This window comes from Rhinolophus hipposideros (genome assembly GCF_964194185.1).
Source record: "Rhinolophus hipposideros genome assembly, chromosome: 20".
NCBI classification, from domain to species: Eukaryota; Metazoa; Chordata; class Mammalia; order Chiroptera; family Rhinolophidae; genus Rhinolophus; species Rhinolophus hipposideros.
Window position 1 is genome coordinate 42,653,033 of NC_138066.1, and position 26,196 is coordinate 42,679,228.

Below are 26,196 nucleotides of genomic sequence, written 5' to 3' on the forward strand. Positions count from 1 at the left end.
ACAAACTGTTTTCAAAGTTCTGGTTATGATATTAAAATGTTTGACAACCTTCAGACTACAATGTTGCTCTAAAATGCAGTGTTTCAATGAATCATACCATTACAAAGGTATTAAACAATCGATGTAATATAAACACATTCTCATGGCTAGAGGGTCTTCTTAAACCCTGAATAATCAGATTGAAATTCTTTTCTTTCCAAATATATATTATTTTTTTGCCTAATTTCAGTTTATCTGCAAATAACACGTCGTGGAACTACAGTTGCCTTTGACAGTCTATGTTGATTAGAGCATATTTTCCAGTAAATCTTTCTCATGCTGTACATCATCCATCTACCCAAAAGAGGAACAGAAAGTGAATTAGTGTCAAAACCAATTTTTATAATATGTAATTGAGTGTAACCTTCTTGGAGTCATGAATGGTTCAAACAACAAATTACACCAGTGCTCAAACCCTTATCCAGTCCATTTCAAAACAATGAATTTCAGCTTTCAAAATAATGATTTTGAACTGCTTCTCCATTTTCTATTTCTAAGAAACCCACATAAAAGTGTATACCTACGTCAAACACACACTTTGAATGCTGCTTGGAATGTTCAAGAGTGAATGTCATAATCCTTGCACGTTAAGAAATGGTAAAATTCTGTCAATATCCTGTATAATACAACACGTTTGCTAATGTGCTAATTTAACTGTAAAGGAAGAGGAAAAAAATTGTTTTACACGAAATGCAAAATAGTTTTCAGAGCAGGGGAATCACACAAAGTTATATTGTATCTCCGTTTAACACTTTCTGGGACATCCGTATTTAGGTCCAAATAAATGGATATTGTAGATAAAACATATCAAAAGACGATGAAAGATCACAACTCATCAATTTCACTCCTACTTCAACAGCAGGCCAACTGCGCAAGCACAAAATTAGTTTCACTGGATCCATACAACGCGGGAAAATATTAACCCTCAGATTTTCATTTTCAAAGCAAGGAAGACTGTTTAGAGGTCACATGGAAAAGACTTTCCGAGTCTTCTATCAGTGACGTTGCCAAGCATTCCCAGTTCGAAGCCGACCGTGAGCTCCCCGCACAGGAGTGATGAAACCCTGCACGGAGTTCCCAGTCATCTTGCATCCACAGACGATGCAGGGGATGGAAATCAGTCAAAAAGAGCAAAGGCAGATGGTCTTTATTTTGACCTCCTTGGTGTCAGCCTCCAACCAACTACAGAAATCAGTCAAAGGATGGAATGCATGTCTTCAATTTTAAGTTTCAACTGGCAGATTCATACCAAACTTCAGCACAACAGAACCACTTCTACCACCATCTTTTCATATGACACAGGAAAACCCAGAAAAGCTCCACAATGCTTGGGGAAGCTGCCTGGGCAGCATTTTCTGCCCTGCCACAGACTCTTGGCAAGAGAAGCTGCATATTTTCCAGGCATTGATATAGAAAGTGATAATTAGCCACCTGGGAACCAATTTGATTTTGGATGCCAACCATCCCCTTAGGTGACCCAGACAAGCCGTTTGTTCATGGAGTATTGTATCTGTGCAATGGAGATATTTTACAAAATTAAAAAACTGAGAGTTTCCAGTGAAACTCTTTATAGCCAGTCATCCTAGGAAACAGACTAGACCTGTAAAGAAATCACATTTTTAATTCAAAACTTTCTTTTTTTCTTAATGGGAGATCTGTAGTCAAAACAAACAATAAATCAACGTGCAGGCATACGTCGTTTTATTGTGCTCTGCTTTCCTGCACTTCACAGATGTTTATGTTTTTGTTTGTTTGTTTTAACAAATTGAAGGCAAGACCCTCCACCAGCAAAAACGATTACGACTTGCTTTCTTGTGGTGGTCTGGAACCGAACCTGCAATATCTTTGGGGTCTGCCTGTATTGAAACCTAGACGCAAATCTCTGTTATCCTGTTCTCCTATACATCTGTAGAAAGAGGTTTGGCAATCCATCTAAAGGGCTGATGCCAGCTGTCATCACTCAGCCCACTAACTCAATGTATGACAGAGCAAACTGGGGCAGGCATTCAACTCTGACAGCTGCCTGGGACAAAAAGGGAAGGAAGCCACTTTTTTTTTTTATTTGGTAAAGAGGTAAGAATAATGCATTCCGTTCTTCCTCCACACCAACCATAATAATGGTCCACAGGAAGCCCCTGAAACCCACTAATAGGAACACAGCACAGAAAACCTGGCAGAGCCCAGCAAAGCATATTCCCCTACCCAAATACTATACTTTTTCGAGTAAAAAGAAAAAAAAAAATTGCTACTGAAGACGGCAGTTAGCCATCTGCCAAGAATTTTCAACTTTCTCCCATTCAGGCATCAGTACCTATTGGAAAGGATTCATTTTACATGCAAAGGAGAAGGGGTTGCATTACTGGATTACAAATCCTTAGAGAAATATGCTTCATCTACCAGGAACTTCTAAATTTACATTTTAAAACCAACTAAATCTTTAAATGTCTACTCTAATTGTGAAATTCAAATAGCAATTACACAGAGGCTTTTTCTTCCCTATTACTAATGAACATGCAGTAACAGAACACTGACGCTAGAAGATCTGGTGGTGACACTAAATATACGTAGAAATTTTCCATGTGAAGCGGCAGCTGCACCTGATCCAGAAAGCATCACGAGAGAAGTGGATGGTCCACAAGTGAATGCAAAGGAAACAGTAACACAGCTCATCATCGCTGTCTAGGGCCCATGTCAGGCAAATCAGAGGTGAGCAGCAAAAGCAGGGGCTTCAGTGATGACCCCTGAGGGACCGTGCGGTGGCCAGCGATGACACCCTCCCTCCAGGCCCTGCACGCAGCTCCTGGCTCTCACACCTGCCTCATGCAAACCTCCGGGACGTGTGTGTCGTGTGCCCTCTTGGCAAAATGAACCAAGACCATCCATAAGGACACTTGCTCGTCTCCGCCTCCCCTCCTGACTAGAGAGAAAGGGGTAGGCTGAAATTCCAGGAAGATTCCAGGGTTTCAATGGCAACCAAGAAGGCCTTCCAAGCTCTGGAGTGTTGGGGTAGTGATAACAAGATAAACGGGTTTCCGCAATTCTTGAATGTGATTGTTGCTGAGGCCCAACTTGCAGCTAGCCTCCCGCAGCCTGGGAATAGTCACCTGCCACAAATAAATAAGACCAAGAGAACTTAAAACGCAGAGATACTGAGACGGTGACACCATCGCCCTTGGCACATTGGGCAGCGTGATGCCGCAGGGCACTATCAAAGAAGTCTTTCATGTTGTCCCTGGACGCGTCCAGAACAGGAAGTACCTACCTTGCCTGCTTGAATATTTGAAAAACGATGATGTTCTACAGGCAGAGGCGATTTCCTGCAGAGGCTTTAGCAGCAGGAGAAAAGGGAAAACTACCAACACACGTTTCCTGGGCATGTCTTAGTGCAAGGTCCTCGGCTGAAGACCGCAGACGAATCCGTTAACATCCATTCCTTTCCTCCCAGGCCCCCAGCATGTGAGTGCATGGAACAGAGAATGGGGGGCGAAGGGTGAATAACCAGTTGGGTGCTCGCCTGCAGCCCTGCTTCCTGAGACAGAAAACCAACAGCCCGCTGACAGTGAACTACCCTGTTCCTCCAGCATCGGGAGGGATACGCAGCTCTGGGAAAGCCACAGCGGGCCTTACACCATAAAACATAAGCAAAGAACTCTCCTCCGGAATCTGCCTCCCTTTCTATGTGAATAAATGAAATTCAACAATCTGAGCAATAAATAAAATAATAATAAGGCAATCTGCTGGATCTCCTGAAAATTAATACTTACTTATTGAAATGTATAATGCCCCCTATCTCTGTGCATTACAGTTAAACCTCTGATTTCTTTTAATAACATCATTATTGAAAAACCTAGCATTATGCTGCAAAGCTCTATTACTTGAATTGCTCATAAATGGATTTAAGGCCGCTGCTGAGTTCTCTGAAAGGCTGTATTGTATGCATTCTCTCTCTCTCACCAAGAGCATTCATAAAGATAGTCCTACTTCTCCATTTGCCCTCCTACAAAGAACTGGGTATTTATACCTAGAAAACTTTCATTCAAATTGCTTTAATGGATTCTAAGTAAAACACAACTCCCAGGGATTCATTTTCCCATTTGATTGGCTAAGGATTTGAATGATAGCTCTCAGTGTAAATTCATAAATAAACAGTGCTAGCATCTTACTTGGGAGCTATAATGCAGTAGGGGATTCAGAGTTCCACCTGCCCGTTACTGAAGTGCTCCCACAGCAAGCACTGCATCGTAGAGCTGTGCAGGTGTGTATGGAGTGGTAAATCATCTGACCCAGACATCCCCTTACCTTCCCCATGAAATCAAGGCCAGGAATAACATCTCTGTAGGCTGGAATGTAATGCACGCATGTTTCAGAGCACACAATAAGCCTCTTTGTATTTAAAACGTGCAATAATAAACTACATTGCCAGGATTTCAATATGCTGCCAGCCTCAGATTTCTCTGCACAAGTCACCAATAAAACTGTAATGCATGCGACTGTTTAAGTCACTACACAGTTAAGAAAACCCCAGTAAGTTCTTCTTGATACGACTCTGTTCATGTAACAGGGCCACGTGCCCAATGACAGCTCAAATGCTGAGAGTGAGGAAATCAATCCATAAATATGAACCAAAGGATGGATCGCCACGCGCAGCGGGAGAAAGCGAAAGCGCTGTTCCAGCACAGAGTATAAGCAGGACAGGCAGAAAGGCGGGTTTCGAGCTGATGAAAATGAAGTCACGAATTATCGCAAAAATTATCCTTCAAGCATCTTTCTTCAGAACCATGTCCATCTCTAGGAGCTTTTCTCTATCCAGTTTTGTCCATTTCCGCTAAATGTCTTTCCCGTGGGATGAAACTTTTCATCTTTAATCTCCTTTTAAAAAGGAAAATTCTGATTTCACCACCATTTCAGCCCACCCTCTCCAGCATCTTCTAGAACCTGGCTCTATTAGTCATTCTTTCTTTACCCTAAATCTTCAACTTCTCCTTTAAAACCCGGAGACATTTTTCGTGTTGTAGTTAAGAGTGAGATCTAAACACATTGTAAGAGACTGGGATTTCTTATTGCCTGTGTCACCTGGAGCCACTTAATTCCTCAGCATTCCCATCTGTAAATTGGGAATAGCCTCTACATCTCATGCACTTGTGTTAAATGAGTTCATTCATGCCCTGCTGTTGAACATGGTAGACACAGAGCAAGCCCCCTACAATGTTAGCCATTTTAATTATTAGTGACCTCTTCCCCTCCACTAAAGCATGCTCGAGTCTCTCCCATCCGAAAACAACAACAACAAAAAACAACAACACTTCCCTGACTTCTTTTTCTTCTTTCCCTCTGCTCTTTCTAGCTAAGCTTCTTGAAAGAGTCCTCTACACACACAGTCTCTACTTCCTCCCTCAACATCTAACTGAAATTAGCTGTCCACAACCACAAAGCTATGAAAACTGCTTGGGCAAAGGTCCAGATGACTCCGTCTTTGCATTTCTAACCTCTTTTGCTGCATCTGAAGTAGATGACCACTCATTCTGGAACCTTCCTATTTCTTAGCCCCTGTGACACTACTCCCTCTTGGTCCATCCCTCCAGCTCCTTCAACAGAGGGTCTGGCCTGCGGCCCACTGCTCTCACTGCCCTCTATCCTACTGGGGGGCTACCTAAGCCACCTGCTTAGTTTTTAGTCCCTGTGGACCTCTAATGGGTCCCAAGAGGGCACCTCCCTCCCTCCCTCCTTCCCTGACACCCTAAGGGGTGTGAGGTCAACCTGTGGTTGCCTATAAATCACATCAAACTTTTCCTCATAGTTGTAAACAAATCTTAAAGTATCATTTGAGATTTACCTACTTTTACTGCTGTGCTTCTCAAAGGGAGGATTTTCAAAACATCTATATACGAGTACATCTGAATGCTGGGCAGCACAAGAATATTCGACATTTTTCTTCACTATGTAACTACATGGAGTTCTCCTTTCGTATGTAGTGCAAACATTCACTCCTGTAAATATTGCCTACCTCCCTTTGTTGCTTCATTTATCTCTACCTACAAAATGTGGCTTCTTCTCGTCAGTCCCTTGAGGGCAAGAACTGTGTCCTCATCTCTGTAGTCCCAATTGGCACACAGAACTCAGTATTTACAGGAGTGAATGTTTGCACTAAATACGAAAGGAGAACTCCATGTAGTTACATAGTGAAGAAAAATGTCGAATATTCTTGTGCTGCCCAGCATTCAGATATACTCGTATATAGATGTTTTGAAAATCCTCCCTTTGAGAAGCACAGCAGTAAAAGTAGGTAAATCTCAAATGATACTTTAAGATTTGTTTACAACTATGAGGAAAAGTTTGATGTGATTTATAGGCAACCACAGGTTGACCTCATACCCCTTAGGATGGCACCATCAAAAAAACAAACAAACAAAAAAACAAACCAGAAAATAACAAGTGTTGGTGAGGATCTGGAGAAAGTGCAACCCTTGTGCACTGTTTGTGGGATTGTAAAATGGTACAAGTGCTATGGAAAACAGTACAAAATTTACTCAAAAAATGAAAATACTACCATATGATCCAGCACTGCCAATTCTGGGTGTGTATCCAAAAGCATCTTGAAAGCAGGGTCTCAAAGACATTTGAGTTCTCAGCAGCATTGTTCACAATAACCGAGAAGTGGAAGCCAGCCAAGGGTCCGTCAATGGACGAACAGATAAACGAAAGATAGAATATGTACCCAACAGACTATTATTCGACCGTAAAAAAGAAATTCTGATGTCTCGAACAAGGACAAACCTTGGGGACATTATTCTAAGTGAAATAAGCCAGTCCCCCCTCCCACAAAAAAAAAAAGTAATTGGACAAATACTGTGATTCACTCACATGTGGTATCTAAAGGAGTCCAATTCACAGAAACAAAGTGAATGGTGGTTGCCGGGGCGATGGGCGGGGAGGTGTGGTGAGTCATGGGTAACGGGTACAGCGTCTCAGTCTTGCAGGACGGCAGAGTTCTGGAGATCTGCTTCACAGCAAGGTGAAGATGCCCAACACAGCTGAACTGGACACTTAAAAATGGTTAAGATGCTAAATTTTGTTGTGTGTTTTTACCACAAAAAAAAAATTGCAGACTGAAAATTGGACAAATTCAAAGAGAACACCCAACGATTTCATTTACTGCTTTATAGGAATTATGATTTGGGGGTGGGCTTGTGAAAGTTATATTTTCTCATAAAAATTTTAAGAACATTCCACACAACTGTATGAAAATGCTGACACCTGGTTCCGCATGCCCAGAGCAGCCTTCCCCTGTGCTTTCCACAGCCAAGCTGCCCATATATTTCATCTCTAAATTGGATCTGAATCTACATGAGAAAATGCAGAACGAGTAAATACAAAAATTGAGCATTAAATAAAATTAAGTCTCTGGAAAGAGCACAAGTTTGATTTTTAAGGTGAACATAACTCTGCATAGTGCACTGAAATCTCAGGAAGCTTTTAACAGCAGCAGGACTCTAACTGCATAACATTTCAAATGAGTAGATGAAATTATGCTATAATTTTACTTATTAAAAGAACAAATGAGTAGCATAATGCCACCCACCTCCCAATCATCCACCTGCCTTCATTAATTACATGTGCTTCTGATCCTTCCTGGTTCTTCTGAACACTAACCACCATCCTCCAAATTGGGGAAAAGTTCTGTCTTGCTGCCTCATTGGTTAAAACATGCTAGTACTGTGTTTCCCCGAAAATAAGACCTGGCCGGACAATCAGCTCTAATGTGTCTTTTGGAACAAAAATTAATATAAGACCCAGTCTCATTTTACTATGAGACTGGGTCTTGTATAATATAATATAATATACCGGATCTTATATTAATTTTTGCTCCAAAACACACATTAGAGCTGATGGTCCGGCCAGGTCTTATTTTCGAGGAAACGGGGTACTTCTAGTCCCCTACAACTCCTACAGCTACTCATGGAACTTTTCTGCCCCTTCTTACTTCTCTCCACACCCAAATGGGTTCCTCCCTCCAACCAGCTCTTCTTCCCCACTTCTCTTTTCCATTTAATCTTCCAAATTAACCCAGCATCAACTGATATTTCTCCTAAGACATCTCAAATCCACCTGAGCCACTATTCACTTGAAAAATGTGATTGGGTTACAAACTGCTACACAACCACCCACCTTGTTTCCTCGGTTTCCCTCTGTGGGTATAAAATTGTGCCTGCGTGTAGCAGTGAAACTGTCTGAGCTGGAATCGCCATGGTCTTGAGGACCAGTCTGGTTTTAATCTCGGCTTCATTTCCTTCCGGTGACCCAGGACACTGGGCTTGGACTCTGCACATGGGCTTCTAAGTCAGTTCAATCCCCCGCTCTGCCCATTCCTGGCTCCATGATTCCAAGTAAGTTACCTCACCACGGTGAGCTTCAATTGTCTCGTCAATAAAATGACAAAAATAACAGCACTTGCCATATGTGTTGTTGTAAGGCTTAAATCATGAAACGGAAGTGCTGAGGTTCATGGCCTTGTACGGAGTAACTGAAAAAAGATCAGTGACAGTAGGCACCAGATCCCTTAAGGAAGGAAATACAATGGCTGCAATCCTTTGGAGTGTAAACAATGTCACAGAGCATTTTTCTGAGGAGCTCCTGCCCTCTGCAGGGGCCACGGAAAATGTGGCAGAGTTCAGGAGTCAGACTACAGCGGTGACTTCAGGATCCAGCCATCAACACCGAATCGCCGATAATGACACACTCAAGAATCACCCCTCATGAGTGGCTCGTGTTGTCCCTATGGCGTATTACTGATTACACATGTTGATGGTACCACAAAACTCTTGGGTACCTCGACACATTCAAATCTTCAGTATAAGGAGTTACCAGTCACAAAGCTCATGCTGACCATAGCTTACTTAAAAAATAATAGTAAAGCAAAGAAAACCACCTGTGACCCATGGATTCCCCAGTTATGCCTCAGAAAGACATTTGGTCCTTATCAATCAAGGACAAGGGTTCCAAAAGATAGGCTAAGAAGAAAAATAGAAAAAGTGTCCTTAAATGCATTATCTTTTATTTTAAAATCCTGCATCAAAATGACATGCCTATCATCTATCAATTTAATAAATTCCCTTATCATTTAAATCCCAGTGGGGGCTGGATTGTGGGGGAAAAAGCACACAAACAAGTGCAGGTAAGAATGCAAACTTGAGCTATGTTTTTGGAAGGTAATTTGGCAGCATATATCAAAAGCCCTAAAAAATGTCTATAATGTTTAATCTGGTAATTTCACTTCTAGCAATTTATACAGTAATAACAAATATAAACATTTTTGTAGAAGAATGTTCATCCCTGCATTACTTATAATAAAAATGGAAAACAATAGAGGGTCAATTAAAAGTTAAATCAATGATAGAACATTCATAAGGTAGAATATGCAGCCATTATTTAATACAAGAAAATACTCATGATACATCAAGTATAAAAGAGCTAGATACTGCACAAATTACATTGTAAAATAGATGTCCAGAAGTACAGGAAAACACATTATGGTTTATTCTTCAGTCCTTTTCAAATTGGCTCCAAAGAACATATATACCTGTAAATATGAAGGTAGGCGAAGGTGATTTGTAAAATCTGTTGGCCTTTTATTTGCAAGTATTTTCTCCCACTCCTCTTTATCCCACAACCCTAGTTTTCATACACACACAACACTCATCATCGATGTTTCCCAAGACCTCCTTCACAAACTGACTCCAAACCCATTCCTTGATTTGCAGCTTAACCCGAAAAACTCAGAAAGAAATTTTAACGCAATTTGACAAACAGTATTTCACCCAGCTAAAAGGCTCTGAGTAGGCGGGAGGAGAATTATACTTAGTAACCTTCTCCTTGTTTAAGTTTAAAGCTAATAGTTACAATAGTCAATAAAATAACAGTTTAAACCTGTACTGAAATAATGCTAAAAATAGTCCCGCTGCCTGTGCCTGTGACTTTTCTGAGTGGGAGACCTTTCCGGTCAAACATGAACGTGGGTGGAATTCCTTCCCATCATTAACAGGTGGAAAATAAGGAAATGACACCACCAACTTTCCTGCACATAAAATGAGCTCTTTGACAAAACGTGGCCCCTGGAAGCCCCACAGCTTTGTCAAGGATGGCAGTGCTCTCCACGTCACCTCCCATGAGACTGCGTGATCTCTCATTGCCTGCCTGCAGGGCATTCCGTCCTACAGTGCCCAGAGCGAGGCTGCTAAAAAAAGAAAAGCAAAGCCAGCTGTTTTAACCAGCTGAAGATGAATAATGTGCCATGATGTGCAGGCTTATTGGCAACAAACAGAACACAAAATAGATGAGTTGTAGAGACTATTCCTCATCCTTAGGTGATGGGACACTGCTTAGAAGATGCCCCCTCAAACTAAAGTGGACCTGCACCACCGCCCCCAGCACTCGCGAAGCCTTCACGATCCAAAGCCACTGGCCACAAAGACCTGAGTCCTTGAGATGCGTCCAAGTCCAAGTGGAGATGTGTTCTAGGTGTAAAATACACACCAGATTTAGAAGACTTGATGCCAAAAAAATAAAAATAAAAAAAATAAGTGCAAAAATGTTGACAATTTTTTTATCGATGACATGTTATAACATTATAGGTATACTGGATTAAATAAAATACATTAAAATTAGTTTCACTTTTCTTTTGACTTCTTTTAACGGGGCTACTAGAAAATTTGAAATTGCACGTGGCTTGCATTGTGTCTGTATTGGACAGAGCTGCTCTCAGCCATCACATTGTTTTACTTGCTTTAGAGTGTGCGTCACCACCTGAACTGACCCTGCTTATTTATGGGGTTGACGTTGCTAGGGGTCCCCACCCTCAGAAGCTCCACGAGAGCCGGACTCAACTCTTTTGTCCCCTGCTAACTCCTCAGCACCTTGAACCTAGGGTGTGCGCCCCACACCACAGAAAGGGACGGACCAAGACCAGCAGGTCTCGGTCTTACCCCACGCAGGCCAGCTCGTCTTCTAACCTAACGCTTCGAGTGTGCATTATTCCTTGAAAATTCATCCTCGCTTTCTAACTGCTCCCTGCACATCCACGCACATCCAAGGATGGGCTGGCGCTGGGTGTGAGATGAGCATCCAATTCCAATCCTGGCTCAGGAATTCCGAGCTTAGCCATGTCATAGCTTCTGTGGACCTCTGCTTTCAGGAAGCTACAAATAATTTTGTTCCTGTAAAATGCTAGCCCCCAATCCCCCCACAAAGGGCCCAGTTTCCCCTGGTGCGAAACATGCCCTCTGTGGGGACTCCATGTCCTTCTCAGACTGCCCCCTCTGCAGACAGCTATCTGCCACTGCAGAGTCTCCTCCTACATGTCGGCCATGCTAGTCTCCTCTGTTCTAAAGTCCAGTGGTGCGAGGGGGCAGGTCACTCACGCCTGGACCAGATGCCCCCTGCCTGGAGGGGTCCCAGGCAGCCCCCACCGCTGACGCTTGACAGCTGCACACCGGCCACTCAGTGCCGAGGGCCCTGGAGGTCAGCAGGCTGAGGTCCTGACCCACACTCTACCCCACACGCGGCACAAAGCCTCTAGCTGAGGTACGGCAGGAAACGCTGGGCCCCTTTCCTGTGCATCGGAGCGACTCCAGCTCTGTCCAAGGGGCTGGGTGAGTTTGTTTTCTGTTTGGGTTTTTTGGTTGTTGGTGGCGGTGGTTTGTCTTCTACTGAATTGAGACAATTACAAACCGGATTTGGGTGATAACGCAGATTGTGTGTGTCTGGGAGAAACTCACTGATAAAGTATGAAGGTCGGTGCCGGAGACCCAGAAAAGCTTCCACACCTGGAATGAATGCAATACCCAGAAGCCATGGTTGTCCTGGGTTGTGCTCTGTCATTATCCCACATTTCTCCATTCTCTGCATCTTCTACATAACTTCTCCCACTGAAAAAATCACCTCTTACAATGCTGAACAAAACCAAACCGTGCTTCATCTTACTCAGAAAGAGGTTTGAAAAGTCAAAACCAAGGTTTGCTAAGGGTGACCTCCACGACTTTTCATGGTTCCCTGTGTACCGGACACCCACTGGTCCCTGTTTGCAATTACCTCCATTTCACACAAGCTGTGGTTATTCCCACTCCAAACCAAAACTGAGTATTTTCCGTCATTTTCCCTTCTATGTAGCCAATGAAAAGCCTAACAGCCTGGAAGTGCCTTTCGCTCACTGGTGCAGAGTGTGGGCTGTCTGCTCGCCTCTGGCATGGCACTCGAGATTGTCAAGGGCACACAGTTGCCCCAAAGCGCTTCAGAGGTGGTCTTTCAGCCTCAAGGACACATTTTCAGATGTAGCAAAGTCCTCTGGGATATGGCAGAAACAGCTGAAGTTCTGATGACTTGGAACGGCCTACACCGCCTTTCATTTATGGATGTATAGAATTCTTAAGTGTAATTACAAAATCAAGTCACCGCTATTATTAAGATGCGCAAGTCGGATTTGCTCGTGGCTCTAAGTCGCTGCGCTCTCTCAGGCACTTCGCACAGAAAGGGGAGCCCAGCTGACTCAACACTTCGCTGGTCTATACAGCCCCCTCTGCACATCAGTAAACCTACTAGTAAATGCAAGCAAAATTAAAGGTACTTCTTCAATGACAGCCCCTGAGAGGCTAAGGAAATAACAAGTGTGGTTATTACCAAACCACAGAGGACTCATAAATGCAAGAGGCTCCAAATATGGTAAAGCTGAATGAGTTTTCCAAGGAGATAGGAAGCTCTTTTTCTGAAAGATTGTACCTCTTCCCCATTAAAATTTTAGACATGGATACTGTAAAGTGGTGTCTAAGCACACGGCTCAGCTGGATGTTAGCTTCTCAGTGAACCTTCCTGATTGCTCCCATTTTTTAAAAAAGGAATTTTTTCCCCACTCTGTCCTCCCAAAGCTCTGTGTACGCTCCTCAGAAGGCACTTCCTCCTGGCGTGAGACTGAAATACTTAGAGGTAGGGGTCCGCCTCCACGTCTGCAGCCTCCTTTCACGTGATCTGGCAGAAGTGTGTGTGTGTGCGTGTGTGTACGTGTACGTGTGTATATGTGTGTGTGTACGTGTATGTGTATATGTGTGTACGTGTATGTGTAGACAGAAGAGAAGCATGGGTAGGGCAGGCATGCCAAACTGTTGACAGTCGGTTGACCCTGGTGAGAGGGATACAAACGTTCACTGCATCATTACCGCAAATGTTCTGTCAGTTTGAAAGCTTTTTAAAAAAAAGTTTAAAGTGAAACAACACAGTTGGAGCTCAGTCACTGGTTGTTGAATAAAGAACTGTCGCACTTTTTGATGACATGATGACCATTTAGTGATTGTGCGAGAAGGACTATGGGGATCTTCCTTTGATCCAGCAAACAGCGAAACTCCGTCTACCAGGCACCGCGGCAGACACAGGAGATGAAACGATGAACCAGCCTTTGTCCCCGGGACCATCCGTCCACTGGGAGGAGCAATGACCACCAGGCGCCCTGACGGAGGCGAGTAGGAGGTGCTGGATAAGGAGGGAGGAAGGAAACACCCATCTTCTCTTGGAGGAAAAAGAGGGAACCATAGGGACTCCAAGGAACACATCACAACCAAACAGTATTTGTGCGATAAGTGAACGAGCGAAAGCTGAACAGCGCCTCAAAGCCTCCAACAGAGTCTGTCCATGTGTGGGGACAGGGTAAAACACAAGCCAAAACAGAAGGGCTAGTCTATGTTCTCCTCCCCGCGGCTCTGAAAGCTCCGTCCCAGGACTCACTACCACTCAGGTGACAGACTTGAAGCCATGAGCCACCAAAGTTCCCGGCAAACACGGTGGAGAATGGGAATCGCCTGCAGGTTCTCCTTAGGACTTTTGATACCTGATGAAAGCCTGGCTGAAGATGAGTCCACTTGGTCTGTCAAATGGGAAATCCCTTTTCACTCCAAGCATAGATTCCACCAGAAGTGCTCAGGAGGGTCAGATTTCATCTCCAAGACACTTGGAGGTCGCAGATTTCCCTCCGCTGTGCAGATCTGCTTCCTCAGCTTCATGTGCTAACAGCCCCCCAAAATTTCCCAGGCCATTTGATGGATCCTTGGGACAGAGGTGAGACGAACCTCCCTTCGCCAAGCTGGGGTAGGGGAGCAGCTTGGAGGCTCAAGGATGCCCATCCCCTTAGAGAATAAGCGCCGGCTGGCTTTGCCAGCTGTGCTTTAAGTTTCAAACAATGGAGAAGCCCACAGAAGCCTCTGTAAAAATCCTTTTGGGGACCCCACACAGGTCATCTGAACAAAAAGTGGGTAAGGTATGACTTTCACGAGGACCAAAGGTGGGATTTGTCACCAGGAGCGATAACCGCAGGGAAATTCTAAAATCAAGCTTCACAGCATTTCCCTCCCTCCGCCACCACACCACTGCAGGTGCTGTGGATGAGGCACATCTGCGGAAATTTGGCTCTTTTTACCCCAAGATAAAAAGTGGTGATCCGAAACAAAAAGCTGAGTCGGAGTCGACTGTATGTTCTCCCTTTCTCTCCCGTTTGGCACTTTGTTGGCTCAGGGATATTGCTTTTGAAAATTATTCCTTATAAGCCAATTTTGGCTATGGTAGCCAAAGGAGACTAGGAATGCGCAACTAGTAACATGGACGTCTGTATCACGATCGTCAGCATCCCCGAACACAGGAGAGACACATTACACATCTTGCAAAAGGGCCACCCCTCATGATTTTACGTTGTTTCAAGCAATTTATTTTCACTTGGTTTATTTACAAATGGATAAACCGTTGTTTGTGTGCAGTTTACTTGAGTAAACGCCTTACATCTCTGACTTTTCTACAGAAGACCATCAAGGCTGTATGTAAAAAGGAAACTTTAGGGTCAGCAACCTTCAACCCATGTTGATTAGGTGACCACTTTCAAGCCACTCGGCTTGATCACCAAAGGTTATCTTTTGCATCTTGGCAGGATTGACAAAGAAATAGTCCCATATTTCAAACAGGACCAGAGCACGACAAAGCACACCAGTTTTGCCAGGCCCCTGCCCTGTCAACCACCCTGGCTCAGCACGGCGACAACATCGAGGACGCTGGCAGGCCCTGCGTTGGGGAGGAGCCAGGGGCAGGCAGCAGGCAGGTGGGGGGCTGGGGCCCTGGGTAGGAGTGCCGGCAAAGCAGGTTCCCTGCGGGGGTCAGCGGAGGCCCTGGGTGTGAGGGGGCTGTGGTGTGAGCGGGCCGCCCAGCTCCCCTCCCCCCCACCTCTACAGCTGTGATTGGGTGGAAGATGGCGCTGGGTGGATGGAAATCCTAATGAGTCTCCAAATTTGCCTCCATCTCTTGTACTATGGGTGCCAATGCCTCCGCAGTCGAGAAGGGCATTGGTCCAGAACAGTTTCCAGTCAATGAGCACTACTTTGGTTTAGTGCTCAATTTGGGGAATAGCTTCTACTGCAATTCAGTTCTTCAAGCACTTTAGTTTTGTTGTCCATTTTGGGGGAATGTTCTAGCATACATGAGTCAACCTAGGAAGGAGGAGAACCTTCTTGCGTGCTTAGCACATCTGTTCCATAGCATAGCCACTCAGAAGAAAAAGTTTGGAGTAATATCTCCCAAAAAGTTCGTAACAAGATGATAGGAAACCAAAATGAACTTTCTGACAACTACATGCATCAAGACGCCCATGAATTCTTAAAGTGCCTACTAAATACAACTGCTGACATTTTACAAGAAAAGAGAAGGCAGGAAAACAAAATGGCCGTCTACCTAATGGAAACATTGACAGTGAAAATAACAGCACATCAGACCCAACGTGGGATCATGAGATTATTTAGGGAACATTAACTAATGAAACGAGGGGTCTTACTTGTGAAACTATAGCAGCAAAGATGAAGATTTTTCAGACTTTTCTATTGACGTGGAACAAAACATCAATCACTCACTGCTTAAGAGGTTTTAGCAACACAGAAACTCTATGCAGTGAATACGAATACTACTGTGAAGAATGGCGCAGCAAACAGGAAGCACACAAGTGAATAAAAGTTCAAAAATTGCCCATGATTCTCACTCTACACCTGAGGAGATTTAAATATATGGATCAACTTCATCGACACACAAAACTTTCTTACCAGGTAGTTTTTCCTTTATAACTTTGTCTCTTTAGCACTTAAAGTGATGCCACCAATCCTGACAATGTATGCAGAGGGTGCCAAAAAAAAGTATACACATTTTAAGGAAGGAAAACTGTATTAAAATTGTAATTCTCCATATATACCGATAACAAAAGATGAATACAAGTCACGTGTACTAGAGGTGCTCAAAGTGGTTACCATCAGCATCCAGACACTTCTGATTACGACAAACTACTGCTTGAGTAACGTGTCCACTTGTGTACATTGTTTTGGCACCCCCGGTATATGGTACCATTGTGGATCACTGTGGAAGTGGTCCCAATCAAGGCCATTATATTGCAATAGTTAATAATCATGGTTTTGGATTATTTGACAATATTGTAGGGGGGAAAATAGATGTGCAAGCTATTGAATTCTATGGGTTGGCATTGAACATCTCAAGGAAATCTGAATCTGGTTACATCCTTTTCTATCAATTTCAGGACTGAGGGGGAACAGTGATGAAGAGCTTTCTACGTCATTTCTTCTCTGGCTCTTCTGCAAAGGATCAAGCACTGACTTTTTTCAAGAAAAGAGAAATGCAGAAAGCTCAGGGGGCAGTAGCACACTTTGCACACAAAAAAACAAAGACTACAGATTAACAGCTTTTCCTATCATGGTAGTTGATTTATTTGCTCGGGTATTATGCTGTCTCTGCAGTTCCACACCACAAGAAAGTGAAATCAGAGCTAGCAGCTCCTCTTGTAAAACAGCCTTCTAGTAATTGACATGCATTTGCTCTTTATTAATTGCACCAATAATGATTTAAACTCCGTGGAGGTGGAGCAGAAAGAGGAGGAATCTGTACTAGGTGGTACTGAAAATTTAATGGGATGATATTGAACATACTGCACAAATTTGCCTGGGTCGAACTGTGTATAGAAAGAATGTTTGGTGGTCTTTTCCAGTGTAAACCAAAAATACTTTGGGCTCAACACTTTGCATTTGCCTTCCTGATAAAATAATATATAGTAGAGTGGTACCTTGGTTTTCGAACGTCTCTGTTGACAAACATTTCCGTTTACAAACACCGTAAACCCAGAAGTAAATGCTTCCGTTTTCCGAACACACCTCGGAAGTCAAACATGTCACGTAGCTTCTGCTGAGTGCAAGATCCTGAGGCCTAGCTGTTGGCTGTTTCCCAACGTTTCAGAACTGGAATGGTCTTCCGGAACGGATTACGTTTGAAAACCGAGGTACCACTGTCTATGTATATGTAGGGAACAATTGGTCAAAAGTGGCTTTTTGTTTCCTCAAGGGGAAAGACTGGCTTTGTAATTATATTTTCCTTAAAACTAATTGAGTCTAAGTATTGTATAAAGTACCCATGATTCTGTCAGTAAATTTGACCATACTTTTACTACTTTTTGTCAGTTTAACTAGTCCTTTTGTTTCTATTTTTAAGGTGGATTTTAAACTCTATTTTAAATCAGTAAGATGTCTTAAGAAAAACTGCAATGAGAGGAGGTAAATATTTTTTTTAAAGAGGAACTGCTATCTCCAGCTAAATATGTGTCCTTTTCTTACAGTTTATAAGTCAGTTATTTCATTCAGCTTTAATTTAGTAAAATAAGAAACTATAAAAAAATTCCCTATGATTGTTAGAATGATGAAAGAAATTCTGGTGCAGTGCTGGTATACTACTAGTCTTTAGAATTCTTAAATACTCTAATGTTTCAAGTTGGGGCCATGTTTGGAAGATTCATGTCATAGCAATTATGTTATTTTCAAGTGTCATTCTTTACCTTGGAAAGAAGCAATCCATTCATCCTAACCTCAGCAGCCTGGGTAGCCAGCTCAAAACCCCTTTGAATATCAAACTGTAATGAAGTAGATCAGGAATACATAAGCAAGTCCTCTAGGGACGTCCCCTCCACCTTTACAAAGCTTACTGGAAGAGTGTTCGGAAATTCAAGTTTATGTTTGTTAGGACTCCTGTTGGGAGTTTAAAAAGAAATATATGTAACGTGTGTAAATTATTGCAGTTGTCACTTTTCCATGCGTAAGTTCTCTGACAGTGGCCAAAAGCCACTTGCAGAAAATAACTGAATATTTATTCAAAATAATAGCAATCAGGTCGTGGATGTTCTCTATTAAAGTCTTTCCAGGCAACCTTTTTAATTGCCGTGATTTTCTCAACTTATTTTACTAATACTGCTGAATATGAAAAACAAACAAACAAGGATGTTTTTGTCTGCTATTATTAACATCTATTACTGTATTTTTCAGCTCAGGAAATAACTTCACCTAGTCATTCTGTGAACATGTGTTTAACAGGGTCACTTAGCTAACTGGACTGTTTAAGAGATGTGCTGGGAGAAAATCATGACGTCTTCTGACAAACTGCTTTGTAAGGTGTCGTTTCTGAAGCCAGGGTAACCTGGCTGGAGTTGTTCTGTACAAATTACATAGCCTGCCTAATGTACCGACATAGCACATACAATCACACCCAAGAATGTGGGAAGATCATAGCAATGGAACTGGATGAATGTTTTATTTTGAGGGCTTAAACCAAACTGTCTTGGAATCTGAAGCTGTGTTTTTGCAGCTTTCAGTCGAGAGAAGGCGAGTAAAGGGAAGCTGAGTCAGACCACAGCACGTACAAGAAAGATGAAGTCACAGCATTCGGATGCTATCCTGAGTATTTTTATCTTGTGCATTGTAACAGCACAGTATAAGCCACGGTGAAACATCATATGAGAGCAAGTTATAGCATTGAGTTCCACGGAACTCACACACATTGCTCAACTGTTCACATTTGCACCATATTTAATAGTTACGATTTGTCAGGGGAGGGGCTGTAGAGTGATGGTTCTCAATTTACTTTCTACTCTGAGTGCAGCTACATCTAAGTAAAATGTTTAGAATCTTATCGGAAACTCAGTATACTTAAAAAAAAAAACCATAAGGGTTAGGGTTGGGGGAAAATGCAGATATAGTAAGAAAAGTGACCCGTATAGAAAGCAGTGTGATATTGTCTGCTGGTTGACTGTGATTGAAGTGAGCAGTGGGTTTAAGTTGTAAATGGTGGCTGATTGCTCTCCATGTACATGTTTGTTGGGATGGCTGCCCCGTATTTTGTACACTGGAATAAAAATTTCTATAAATTATCGTGACTCAAAGTAAATATTCTAAATTGAGTCTCACTTCTAAGTCACATGACTTGTCTTGGAAACTTTACCTTTAGAAGAGCACTTAAGACAGGAGCCATGAGACTTCGGGAACAGGGGAAAAGGAAATGTGTAATATATGAGGCCTTTTGCTTCAAACCATCAGTACAGGGATTTTTCTTTCCTTGATGGCAGTAGAAAGACCTCATTTTCATAATGTACGACTCTTCACACTTTCTTTAAAGATACTTTTCATTCAAGACTCTCTCATGAGGTATTTACTGAGAGCCAGAGGGCTAAGGTGCTCGGGTCCTGGCTCTTCAGTGAATTTAACTTTGTGACCTTGAGCAAGTCACTTAACCTCCTGTACTTCACTCTCCCTATTGTGTAAAATGGGAGTAATACCTGCCTCACAGAGCTATTGTGCGGACTAATGAGATATACTATCTGTAAAGCATCCAAGGTTCTTGAAGAAGGTGCTATATAAATACAAAGTAATATCTGTTAAAGTTGGGTTCCTTATAAAAAAAAAAAAACAATGATGATAAAAGACGATGATGAAGATGGTGCTGGCCGCCATTTTCTCATTTTCTGAGCATCTGGTAGGAACCAGATACTACCTTTTTTTTTTTCATACACATTCTCTCCGTTCCTTCCAATAACCCTATGGAGGTGCCCTTCCTCAGAGGGCAACACTGAGGCAGAAGCCACACAGGCCACAGAGCTGGAGACCGCCCCCCACGAGCCTAACCAGGGTCGGCGATGTCCCTCACATATGCCATGCTGCAGCAGTGGGTCGTAGCCCTGACTCTAAGGAGACCAGGCCCCACAGCGAGCCATACACCTCTCCTCCTTCCTTCCCCTTCCAGCCCACCTCTTTATGTAAGTGAAATCCAATTCCAGAGACATTTACCCAAGCACCTTCTGCGTGAGAGGCCTTCTGATGGATGTCCCTGGGAAGATGTGAGGAAAAGAAAACAATCTCAGGTTGTCCTCACAGCTGTAAGCTGAGTGGGAAAATGCCGCACGGTTTAAGACAGCTGAGATACATGATGCTGTTTCTTAAATCACAATGGTCACCATCAAAGTCTTAAATGAGACTTGGACCATGACTTTCCATGAATTCACTACTTCCCACACCCTTTTCTTTTTCCTTCCACAACTAAGTGTGTTTCTTTCCTAGTAATGTCATCCATTTGATATTAAATAAAACATCCTTTAGCTATTAGTCCCAGGTCTTAAAATTAAACAAAAAATGATGTCACCCTCCCCAGTGAGGCAAACGGCAGAGGAGAAAAGACAAGACCAGGCTCTGAGGACTGATGACAACTGGCACATTCTCTCTATCTGTGAGACCCTGGGCCAGGCACAGATGACTGCTTGACCTTAGCTCTCTGGGGACCACGCGGCTTTCCAGAGTGCAGATCTGGATGAATCTTAGGAGCTTGTGAACCCTTTAACTTTCAGAGAGAGAGAGAGAGAGACAGATAGAAAGAGAGAGAGAGAGAGAGAGAGAGAGAGAGAGACAGAGACAGAGACAGAGAGAGAGACAGAGAGAACACACGAGCACGTGTATAAATATCTTGTGTGTACATTTCTCTAGGGAGCGGATAACAGTTTTTTTCAAATTCTGCAAGAGAACTGTAACCAATAAGAGGTTACTATCACTGACTGACTCAAATATCTCTGAGGTCCAGTCTGTCTCCAAAATTCTTTGATTCTGCAAAAAAAAAAAAGTGAAAGAATGTCCACGATTCCCTGGGAAGCTGAACCTTCACCTCGGGCCCCTCCTTCCTTCTCCACCACACCCCACAGCCTCGTTAGGGTCATGGCACTGGCTGTCAAGGAGGCAGCGGTCAAGGGATCTCAGGTTGATTTTTGCCCCATCCCACCCCATGGTCACCTCCTCCTCTTCAAATTCAGACACCAGTTTTTTGCTCCACCATCTTAAAGCTGAGATTCCTATTTCAAAAGGAGACGATGGCTCCACACCAAGAAAGGAGATAGCCAACGAGGGAACAGAGGTCTAGACACCTTAGAAGAGGAACAGTCGGGAAAAGGAGCCAGGGGCAACATAATCAAAGCTGAGCATTGTAGGAGGAAGTATTTCTACCCAAGGTGAAGTGGGAAGCCACCTGGAAAACCTACCGAACAGGCTGGTTATGCTCTGAAGGCTGTGTCATGCTTTCTCTAAACTTCCTGTCCCCCTCCACCCTGATCCTGGGGCTCCTTCTCAACAAGCTGCCCCACAGTCATGGGTGTGGGGTTCCCAGGGTGAGCGGGCAGGAATTTAGCTGGGAGCCCCACAGCTTAGGGGGAGCCAGAGGATTTGGGGGGAGATGCTGAGGATGATTATAAAATAAGCAGCCGCAAAGCCAGTAAGTGAGAGCCCAGCCTACAGCTCCCACTGTCCTCTGCGAGAAGCCACTTTCCCAGTGACCCTGGTCTCTTAGCTCCACAGAAAGGTCAAAATGAACAGCCCCTTGGTCGGGACTGTCAAGCGTCTCTGCAAAAAGGAGAGCGGTGTCAGCAACTCCCGGAGACAGGTGCTCTCCCAGGATGCAGGGGTTCTTCCCAGGCTTGGCCACGAGCCCTTCAGCTGCCTCTCAGTCCTCTCTTCCTTTTCTAGTCTTCCCTTACCAGGGGGACGGGCAGCTATTAGACATGACCTGACCCTGTGAGGGGTACCAAGACCTGCCTCACCAGGGACTACGTGCAGAAAGCTCCATTTTTCTGCCCACATGGCTGCAAAGCCGTATTATTCATCAGCAGAGACAGCGACTCTCACTGCCGCCCAGCGTTTCACTCGCATCTGTCCTCTAACCCTACCCACTGAAAAGAGAAATGAATCTAGGAATATTTTCCTGTTTTACCGCGAGTTGGTAGCAGTCATCCCAATGGGTCCCACCCCTGTGCCTCGGGCAGGACGCACCTGCGCATATGCAAATGTCAAGCTACACTGAACACGCAGGGAGTGGTCTGGACTCTCTTGAGTCAATAGCATTGTCCTGAAACGATGAGGGAGAGAATTTCAACCACAAGTCCAAAGACCATCGATTTTGCGTCACATTTTCATTCATTCTTCCACGGGAGAGGCGTACAAAGCAGGGATTATCACACCAGCATTTCACAAGACATGTCATCGCACACTCGAAACTGGAGATAAGTAAAAGGAAGTCATGAAGGAACTTGCTTGCTTCCAAGCCTTATATTTAAAAGGAAACTACACGTTTTAAACATCACAAGTTTAATTACTAGTGAAAGAGTAACTTGCTGCAACTTCTCTATAGGACAAACGGGAATACACGTCACAACTAGCTATGGATTCAAAATGGGCACTTTTTTTCTTGTTTCGCCAGCAATCCAGCAAGTCTGCTGTTAGGAATGCACTCCACTGACATGCTCTCACGGGCGCAGACGTGTGCAGTAAGAGCTGGAGCTAAAGATCAGTGAGCACTCGCCAGGTCCCAGGCACTGGTCTAAGTGCATTCCATGCATTTGCTGTGTTATTCCCCATAACAATGGGAGGTGGTACCACCATTCCCATTTTACAGAGGAGAAACCCAAGGACGAGAGAGGGAAAGTAACTTGTTCAACGTCACAGAGCTGGCAGCAGAGAGAGTCAAAATTCCACCCCAGGCACTCTTAGAATGTGACTGCAGCTTTGCTTAAAAAGGCAAAACACACCATGTAACTTAAATGGTCAGCAGTGAGAAACTGCTAAATAAATTATGGCACATCCACACAATGGAACATTACATAATTACTGCAAAAATAAATGTGTCTCTATGTGCTGATGTGGAAAGACGTCCAGGATTCATACTGTTCATGATAAAAATTAAGTGGCAGAACTGTAAGATAGCGAGATACCATGTGGGCTAACAAAAAGGGAGAATTAGAGAGATGTCAAAAGCAATAGCCTGAAAGGACAACATGAGAACACAACAGTGGTTACATCTGTGAAATGGGCCTGTGACATGGGAAAGGGAACATTTTAAAATTTTGTGCCTTTCCAATCTGTTTAATTTTTGTCAATCATGAGTATGGATACATTTGAATTTTTTTAAATGTTTTTACAAGAAAAGATTAGAAATTTATCCATGATACCAGAGAGGGAGAAATAGAACTTTGGGCTTCATGTTACAAGTATTTCGAGTAGAGGACAAGGGCAAAGACCCATAAAATAACACGACCCAAATCCCATGTGCCTGTGTGTCTGATTCAGAATTGGCTAATCCCAGGTTAAGGAGTAAGTCTAGCACCGGGTTCCCACAAAAACAACAAAGACATTGTCTTCAAATATCTTCTACCACAAGTATAAAATTAACCAGAGCAATTTAAATGCTCAATTCGATGTTCTTTCCTATTTTAAACTCCAGGTTGACGGGCTGAGGACGGAAAGCAGTAAAAGGTTCAGTGAACAACATCAAACAAAGAACGAAAGGGAGACCCACACACAGCATTTGTCCAGACATTCCTGGTTCCCGCCTGCTCTTCCAGTTGGGCAGTGCGTTCCAAGGCTATCTGACCGAGGAGAGCCCACCGAACCCCAAATAAACAAAACGGCTACAGAATTCTGAAAGACACGGTATAGGAAATAAGTCCTGGAATTCAAAGAGAAGAAAGGCACTTCTCCAAATCCTGGTCCAGGCATTTGTTTACACACACAAGCCCTAAGATAAAGTCATTCAAGATGCTGGATGAACTGAAGAAGAGAAAAAGTCGCTTACAAGCACAAATATTGAAAGAAAAGTTTTTGCAGAACTCGGAGTGGTTTCCCTAAGGAAGAACCAAACCTTAGGAAACATTGTATGAATGTATGGTAGATGATTTATCCTGAAAATGATCAAATCACCAGAAACAAGACAAATTTTTATTGCTACTCTCTCGTCTCGTTGGAACTCTATTAGAAGATGAGAAAAGCCCTGCCTTTGACAATGAGTTTCTGAAGCCCTGTTCTCAGACCCCTCTTCTATGGAACAGGTTCACCACTGGAAAAGGGATATAATTGGAGAATTTATTTTTAATCAACACTTCAACATCAAGTAAGTCAGAGCCAAAACCAATCATCTGTCAAAATGCAACAATCAGCTATAATGCTCTGTGATCATTAAAGTAGAAAATTACACTCTAACGCCCCATGGTGTGGGCATAAATTTATTCACTCATATTTAACACATATTTATTGACCACTGTGTACGCCGAGCAAATGTACTCTGCGTATGAAATGCTGAGGGCGATAAGTGCCCGTACAAATGACTGAAGAACTAATCAAAAGTAGGAAAGTATGACAGAATCCTAACTTATACCTAAATATAGTTTAACTATCACTAATCATTTCACCGAAACCAATTTTACTTTCTGAGAATTTGACTGGATTTTCCTTGATGCTTCAAATGATTCCGGTTCTTTTCAAAGTCTTCCAAGAAAGTTGAAACTATTGCGATTTATTTTGTTAATACATTTCCCTGTAGTCATTACAGGCATCATTCTACTGACCCTGCTGAGGAGACACAGATGGTTGTAGAATGACTTCTGACGCTAGTGCTGACGACCATAAGGAAAAGCGCACTGGAAAGGAATAACTAATCGAAGAAACACCACTTTTGCCTATTAAATGAACAACAAAAAAATTTTTTTTGATACTTTATGCAGGCAAATAAGAAATCCATTCGTCGCTCATGACACTCTGAAATTACTACGACGCCTTTGGAAAGCAGTTTGGAAAGATTTGCCAAGAATTATTTTAAAAACCCACCGCTTAGAAAAATATGAACACTTGTAAATCCTCTTCTTAGAAAATAATTGAAAATTCAGAAAATGCCAAATGCACAGAGTTGCTCATTACAGGTGATTACAGGAGCAGTGACTTAGAATATTTACATTCAAGAAATGGGACGCAAAGTCTGGAAAACTATACGGAGACCTTTAAAGTAGGATATAATGCTTAATGAAAAGACCTAGCTACAAAACACTACGTACACAATTATACATATGCATTATATAGAAAATAATAAAATAATGAAAAGCAACATACCCTCATGACAACCCCACGTATCAAAATTACTACTGCAGGATCTTTTCACCTCAGCAGCGCTGGCATTTTGGGGCTGGGTCATTCTTTGTTGTGGGATCTGTCCTGGGCACGTAAGAGGTTTCACAGTATCCCTGGCGTCTACCCACCAGATGCCAGTCGCACCTCCACCAGTTGTGACAACCAAAACTATCTCCAGACATGGCCAAATGTCCCCCGGGGGGGTCAGAATTACCCAATTGAGAACCACCATTTTCTTTCTTATTTTGTTTTTCTATTTATTATATACATTAAAATAATTGGTTTTTAAAAATAAAAATGGTAATAGCAGAAGCCAACATCCAATGACTTCACTCTTTAGTCAAAGCTGCAAGCCTTAGTGCACTGCCTCCAAGCAAACACACAAGACTGGAGCGTCTCTCCTGTCTCAGCCTTTGGCCTGTGGCCTCTCTGCAGGCCAAGGCTTGAGAGGACACCAGGTTCTTCTCCACCAATGAAGCTCCCCCTGCACAGCCCTTCCTTCCTTTGTGAGCTCCCCTCCTACAAAATTAATCCACACCTAAAACTTTTTCATAATAGAGGTTAACAAGAAGACACGAAATGTCACCACCTCTCTCACAACATTTGGTATTTTGCTGCCATGCTCTCTGGAGAACCTCACTCTCTACCGAGAAACCATGAAATGCATGCTGGTGACGTCATTATGCATAAGGAGCTTCAAAAGGAGCTTCAAAAAATCCTTTCCTAATTACTACAGAGCTCTACAAACCAGAGAATGAGTAGTATTTTGGCCACATGCTATTACTTTTCAATCAACAAGTCAGAGAGAAATCACAGAATTCCTTAAAAATTATGGCAAAAC

The 26,196-nt window shown here is 43.0% G+C and overlaps 1 protein-coding gene and 1 pseudogene across 2 annotated transcripts in view; one reads left to right on the forward strand and one right to left on the reverse strand.

The window, feature by feature from the left end:
• Positions 1–26,196, reverse strand: part of PRKCA (protein kinase C alpha) — a 378,844-nt gene that overhangs the window by 290,870 nt on the left and 61,778 nt on the right. The window lies entirely within an intron of this gene.
• On the forward strand, positions 15,322–16,639 carry LOC308488213 (ubiquitin carboxyl-terminal hydrolase 12-like; annotated as a pseudogene). Its single transcript has 2 exons — positions 15,322–16,225; positions 16,438–16,639. The product of its transcript is annotated as a ubiquitin carboxyl-terminal hydrolase 12-like (transcript).